This window comes from Hydra vulgaris, chromosome 10 (genome assembly GCF_038396675.1).
Source record: "Hydra vulgaris chromosome 10, alternate assembly HydraT2T_AEP".
Classification (NCBI taxonomy): domain Eukaryota; kingdom Metazoa; phylum Cnidaria; class Hydrozoa; order Anthoathecata; family Hydridae; genus Hydra; species Hydra vulgaris.
Window position 1 is genome coordinate 26,528,316 of NC_088929.1, and position 7,541 is coordinate 26,535,856.

The window sequence follows — 7,541 nt, forward strand, 5'->3', positions numbered from 1 at the left end:
ATGGGGGTGGGGGGAATCCACAAAAAGTACCGACTTGCTTTGTAAAAAAACCAATAAAACTTCCAAATCTTTGTATTAACAATTATGAAATAAAAAGAGAGGTATCATTAAAATTTCTAGGCGTACTCCTGGACGAAAATGTTACTTGGAGATGTCAGATAAAATATATTGAAGGTAAAATATCAAGGAACATCGGCATACTATATAGGGCAAAACCATTTTTAAATCTAAGTTGTTTAAAACTCTTATATTTCTCCTTTATTCATTCCTATCTTAATTACGCTAGCATTGCATGGTGTAGTACCAGTAAAAATAAATTGAAAAAACTCTTTAATATGCAAAAACATGCTATCAGAATTATATCCAATAAAAGCCGCTATACACCTTCTCGACCCTTATTTATTAACTTAAATATACTAAATATCTACCAAATAAATATTTATCATCTCCTAATTTTTATGTTCAAAATTAATAAAAGTATCATTCCAAAAATATTTAACCCGTTATTCAAAATAAAGGAAAACAAATATCTAACTAGTAATTCAAATAACAGATATATACAGCCCAAAAGTTATTATGCAGCAACTGATTTTTCAATTTCAATAAGAGGACCAAAACCATGGAATAAAATACTTTCAACTGAACTTAAAACTCTAACAATGCTTAATGAGTTTAAGACAAAACTAAGACAGCTGTTAATAAAGAATGATTTACCACAAAACTATTTCTGAAATTACATTATGATTTATCTATCAAATACATGAAAAGTATATTAATTTTAGAAAAAGCCTGAGTTAAATTTATTTATATCCTAATATAAATATTTTTATTATTTTTGTTTTTTGCTAAGCCTATAGCGCTTCTAGCAAATTTTTCACTTTTCGTTTTTTTTTTCTTTTCTTTTTACCACTTTTGTACATTTGTTTAGTTTATAAAATTAACGAAGTTTCTTATTTTAAAAATAACCTTTATATTTACGGAATTTGTAAAGGGGCTTGGTGATAAGACATATTAGTCTTCTTCTCGCCCCTGCTATATTTATATTTTGTTAGTAAATTACGGAATGTATATTTTTAAACATCAAAAAAAAAAAAAAAATAAAATAAAATAAAAAAATAAAAAAAACAAAAAAGGTCCTCAAAACTAAATTTAATCAACTGAATTGTGTCAAATACCTGACTAGCCAACTAATTTCGTAAAAAAAACCAACTATAACTTGAAAATCATCTTCTTTTGGGGGTATAACACCCCCACACTCACCCCGTAAAATCGCCTCTGATTGTAATAGTTACGATCGGTAAGAAGAGTTTAAAAATCATGTTAAAAAAGACTTAAAAATATGTACTTACTGTAACTTAAAAATATGATTAGTTATTAATCAACACATTTCAAGCATATTCTAAACATTATTTAGACTGGTACTTTAATAAATAGCGGTTCGCAAAGCCTTTATAATTTTTTAAAGTCAATTATATAATAAATTTTTTTTTCAGAAATTTAATTTAAGGTAGAAAATATGTATAACTTTTCTATATATGTGTATAATTATATTTCTGCCGCTTTCTATAAAATATTGAAGTCAAGGCTGGCGCGATTTGGTTTCACGTGGGGTCGTCATTACAATTTTGGCAGACTAAAAAAAAAAAAAAAAACCTTGTTTTTAAAATTTGCCGACTGACTGGTCTACATTTAACGACTGACTGTCTAAATTTGCCGACTTTTTTGACTAAAAGATCTACATTTGCCAACTTACTTGTCTAAAAGGGTCAAATTTGCAGACAAAGCAAATAAAAAAAACATTGATGGGAAGGCAGAGGAAGTCACTTACCCCCCACACACCCGTTGTGCCGGCCTTGATTTAAGAAAGGAGTAAGAATAGAAATGGTCGGTGTGGAATAGACTTACCAAAACCCTTATTTTACCAAGACCCATATTTTACCAAGACATATATTTTTAAAAGTAGTTCAATTATAAGTCTATATTATTCATTAATAATACATTAATCATTTATAATATATTAATTCAATTATAAGTTAATTATGCTTTTAAAAAATTAAAAGAACTATTTTGCGTTGGGTTATCTTTATTTAAGAGATCTTTCTCAAAATTTACCTCTAAAAATTGTTTTAACTAAGAACATATGCAAATTACATACAATGTGAATTGTGACTAGGTACATAAAAAAAGTATACATATAATGGATAGCAGAATTTTTTTATTTATTCAAATATGATGTGATAGGAGAATTATGACATCACATGTCACATGACATTTGTGGTTCTTTCCTCTGACATGTGACACGTGAGTAAAGAGTCACAATAGGTTTTTTTTTTTTTTTTCTTTTTAATTATATTTACTTTTCTATTCACTTTTCTTTAAGATTGTTTTAAAAGTTTAAATTCATTCGTTTTACAGTTTGACATGGTACTAATTTATTTTTTATTTAATATTCGAGTTCATAAGCCAATTAATTGCACCCTCAACAAACTATTTCTACCAACTTTTAAGACCACAATTCTATCTACTAAAAACACTACTATTCATACGTAAAAAAACAGCAAAACAGAAGTATTTATAATTTAATTATAAACGTAAAATCATATATTCAAAAATCTTACATATTTTGATAAATAACTTTTACAACGCATTTAATTTACATAACTTTTGAACAATTGGCAAAATAAAATTGATTTTTTACTTTAAATTTTTTAACTTTGGAAAAGTAAAATGATTCACCTTATTAGTTTCCCAAAGATAAAGGTATAGTCGTAAAGCATTATTTTGCAACCTCATTAATAAGTTCTTAATGTCAAAATAAGATAAAATGCTTGAAATTAAAGTATGCTTTAAGTCTGGCAACAATTAAAATACGTAACTGATGTGTTAATATTATATAGAAAAGAAGCAACTGCCGTACAATACATTCCAGTAGGATAGTTAAAGACATTATTAAAATAAGTACGTTCTAATTGACACGGGGAAGATAAACAGGTGTATTCTCCAATGTTACTACTACAGTTTGTCATCATTTTGGAGGCGAAAAATAATGCGTTTAGCGTGCATAAATTATATCTACCCTTGTTTACACCTTGTTGTGAAAAGCCAGTATCTTGAGATATATCAGTGGGTGGAGTTTCTTTATTCACCACAAAAGACAAAAAAAATAAAGAAAAAAAAAAGTAAAGAAAGCACATAGAATCGAAAAAAAATAAAAGAAAAAAAAATAAAGAAAACACATAGAATAAATATGAACTAAAATAATATATATATATATATGTATATATATATATATATATATATATATATATATATATATATATATATATATATATATATATATATATACATATATATATATATATATATATATATACATATATATATATATATACATATATATATATATATATATATATATATATATATATATATATATATATATATATATATATATATATATATATAAAATATATATATATATATATATATAGATATATGCTATACAGAAACCGGCATTCTTTACAACAATTTTTAAATAAAAGTAATATTAATTTTCAGTTTATTTGTCTCAGCCAGACATGGTGTGATGACAAATGTATGTTAAACAATTATATTTCCCATTTATCAAACTACAAAGTGATTCACCAAACTAGATCATTAGGAAAGGTAGGCGGGGGATTGTGTACTTTTATTAAAAACTCATTATTGTATAAGGTAAAGTCAAATTTAAGTCAACCACTAATGATTACGAGTCATTGTGTATTGAACTCACTAATATAACCTCAAAAAAATTTATCGTCCATTCTTTATTCAGACCACCAAATGGATCAATTAAAGTGTTTAAAGATAACGTTAATAGCACACCATAGAGAAATATTCCTTACAAAAAAAAAGTACACCCGAAACGGATTACATTATCAAAATCACGTTACTACTTATATTGTCAACTCCTATAATTTTTTTGGGCTTGATTAAAGTAACCGCGACTAATAATTCTCCTTCGGTATGTTTATTATTAGACATAATATTAGTGATACTAGAAACTAAGTATGCATCAAAGTTGGTTTGAGAGGATTCAATTTGTGATGCTAATTCAGGACCAACATTTATAAAAAAATCATTAAGTGTTTCACCCACTAATTGTTTCTTTATAACGTGGTTATTATTAAATTTGAGAAGTTTCGGATGATTTGAGTGCTTTTGTAATTGATCTAAATAAAATTTTTTTGATTTTTTTACAATTGATTCAAAGAGTTGTTTAAAGCTTTTAGAATTTGTTTCATTACAAATGGTGTTTTTTTAAAGAAATTTGTTATATAGTCGCTGTTTTTTTCAGAAGAATACCCTAAGTAATCCAGGGGTTTAACAGCGTTTTTGTTTTAACCAATTTGAAATTTCTGCAAATGCTTTGTTATAATATTTATAAAACTCTGATATGAATATATCGTAGACTTTATCAGAGTTTTGATTCAGAAATAGGCCATCCCAGTTAACACATTATAAAAAGTTATGAAAATATTTAATCGAAGAGTCGTTTATTATTCTTGTTGTTATTTTTTTGTATATCATTTTTATTACATTTTTGTGAAACAATGAATATGGGATAATGACCAAAGATATCTGTTTTAAATATTCCTGTTTTTATCTTTATATTTTTAGGAAGTCTTTGGTAATAATTTGATCTATTGAATTTTCACTTTTTCTATATTTATGCGCATAGGTTTATTGATGACAGGAATATAACTATTTTCATAGATCACATTGAAAAATTGTCTCATATTTTTATTTGGGTCAAAATTTTAAATATTGAGATTTAAGTCACCAATAAAGATAAGCAGATTTTTTTTTAAATCGAATTATTTTTAATTACACTTTCACACACTAGTGGAAATATTTCCTACGAAAAACAAAGTACACCAGAAACGGTGTACTTTTTCGAAACCACCAAACCTTGATTTGTTATGACCTAGATTTTGAAAACATTCTGTCGACGTCTTTCAAAGAAAAAACCGGGGTGAAACGGGTAGGTCATTAATTTTTGGTGTTCAAAATTGGTACAAACTGTGTTACATTGGTACTGGTATCAAATAAGAATGTTTTACAAAAAATTACAATGATAGTAGCCTGGGAACAATATTCACGTAAAAAGTTAGGACTCATTGTCCCAAATCTTGAAACAAGCAAAAATAAAATTTTATTTTGCAGTATCTTAAAATAGATTAAAAATTATCGGGAAAATTAATTTATCTTTAAGAAATTTCTTATCGTTCATAAATGGCGACAAAGAAAAGTTTGAAACCCCCTCCATTTGAGGGGGTTGTCAACTTTACGAGGTCATAACTTTTAAACGTTGTAATAGTTTTTTAATAAATGCGAATTTTACAGATGAATTTTAGTCGAGTTCATAATGCTAGGGTTTTTTTATACTGATTGCGTTAACCTTCCACAGGTTGATCTGGCTGATGACATAAAAGTTAATGAACTTTTTGCTTTCATGGAACTTCATTTACTTCGTGGAAATGCAAACAGATTTTACGTTAATCTTGAAAAAATATTTGTATCTATTGATACTACCTCATCGGCAAACCAGTCGAATCAAATTTCAGGTTTTTAAAGGCCTAAGCTGCATAATGGTCAATTTATAGGTGGAGTTTGTTCAAAACAAAAAATATGCATTTATTAAAAGAATTAATAAAATTTTCCAAACTGGAAAGAGATTATCATATTATTTCTATAGTTAATTTCTTTAAATGTTTGAAATCTGTTAAAGTTGCATGTCTTAGTTTAGTTTGTTACCTGAATATGAGTCAACCATTTACGAATACAAAGATGCTTATGGTAAACTTGGCCTACGAGTGTCACTGAAATTGTACGCTCTTATCAAGCACACACGTGAATTACCTTCACTTATGTAAAATTCCGATCCAAATAAAGGATTATGTTTTTGGTCTGAACAGGCCTCTGAATCTGTTCATTATGATTTTTAAATGTTTTGGGAGAGTGGATATAAAGTCTCTAGTAGCCTTAAAGAATATCCACAAAACCTGCATAAATTCACTATTACGTAAAACTACCAACATAACTTAAGAGTTTTACTTTAAAATAAATACCTTATAACATATATGCGTATCTTTTATAAACTTTTATTGATTGTAAATGCAAATAAATATAAACGTAAGCATTAATTTGAGTTGTTTAAACAATTCTCTAATTAAAAAACAATTAAATATATACTAAAAAATCGATTTCGAGATTTTTTGTTCTTTAAGACAAGTAACCTGGAAATGTGCATTTTCACATAAAACAAATAATATGTTAAAAAAATCATCATGATCAGTGATTGGGAACAATAATATCCTTAAATCAAGGCCCTAAAGTCAAAAATATTTTTAGGGAAGGAGGGAATGATAGCACATACAAAAAGAACCCTAGCATTATTAACTCGACTAAAATTCATATATATATATATATATATATATATATATATATATATATATATATATATATATATATATATATATATATATATATATATATATATATATATATATATATATATATATATATATATATATATATATATATATATTATATATATATATATATATATATATATATATATATACATATATATATAAATATATATATATATATATATATATAAATTATATATAATATATATATATATATTATATATAAAATTATAAACTTTTCTTTGTCGCCATTTATGAACGATAAGAAATTTCTTAAAGATAAATTAATTTTCCCGATAATTTTTAATCTATTTTAAGATACTGCAAAATAAAATTTTATTTTTGCTTGTTTCAAGATTTGGGACAATGAGTCCTAACTTTTTACGTGAATATTGTTCCCAGGCTACTATCATTGTAATTTTTTGTAAAACATTCTTATTTGATACCAGTACCAATGTAACACAGTTTGTACCAATTTTGAACACCAAAAATTAATGACCTACCCGTTTCACCCCGGTTTTTTCTTTGAAAGACGTCGACAGAATGTTTTCAAAATCTAGGTCATAACAAATCAAGGTTTGGTGGTTTCGAAAAAGTACACCGTTTCTGGTGTACTTTGTTTTTCGTAAGAAATATTTCCACTAGTGTGTGAAAGTGTAATTAAAAATAATTCGATTTAAAAAAAAATCTGCTTATCTTTATTGGTGACTTAAATCTCAATATTTAAAATTTTGACCCAAATAAAAATATGAGACAATTTTTCAATGTGATCTAATAGGTGTATGCATATGAAACCGCTGTTTTTTCTTTGAATTAGAACGTTTGTTTTGGAGATGTTTTATTTATATTTCTTTGAATGTAATTTCCATTATTTTCTACTACTTTTTGCCAATAGAATTTCTCAGGTTTAGAAGCTATCCAATCATCGAGCCATTTTTTGACCTCTTCATAATTCGAGAAGTGCTGATCTGCCAAGCCATGTGACATTGATCGGAATAAATAGTAATCTGATGGAGCAAGGTCTGGTGAATACGGCGGGTGGCATAAGACTTCCCATCCGATAGTTTT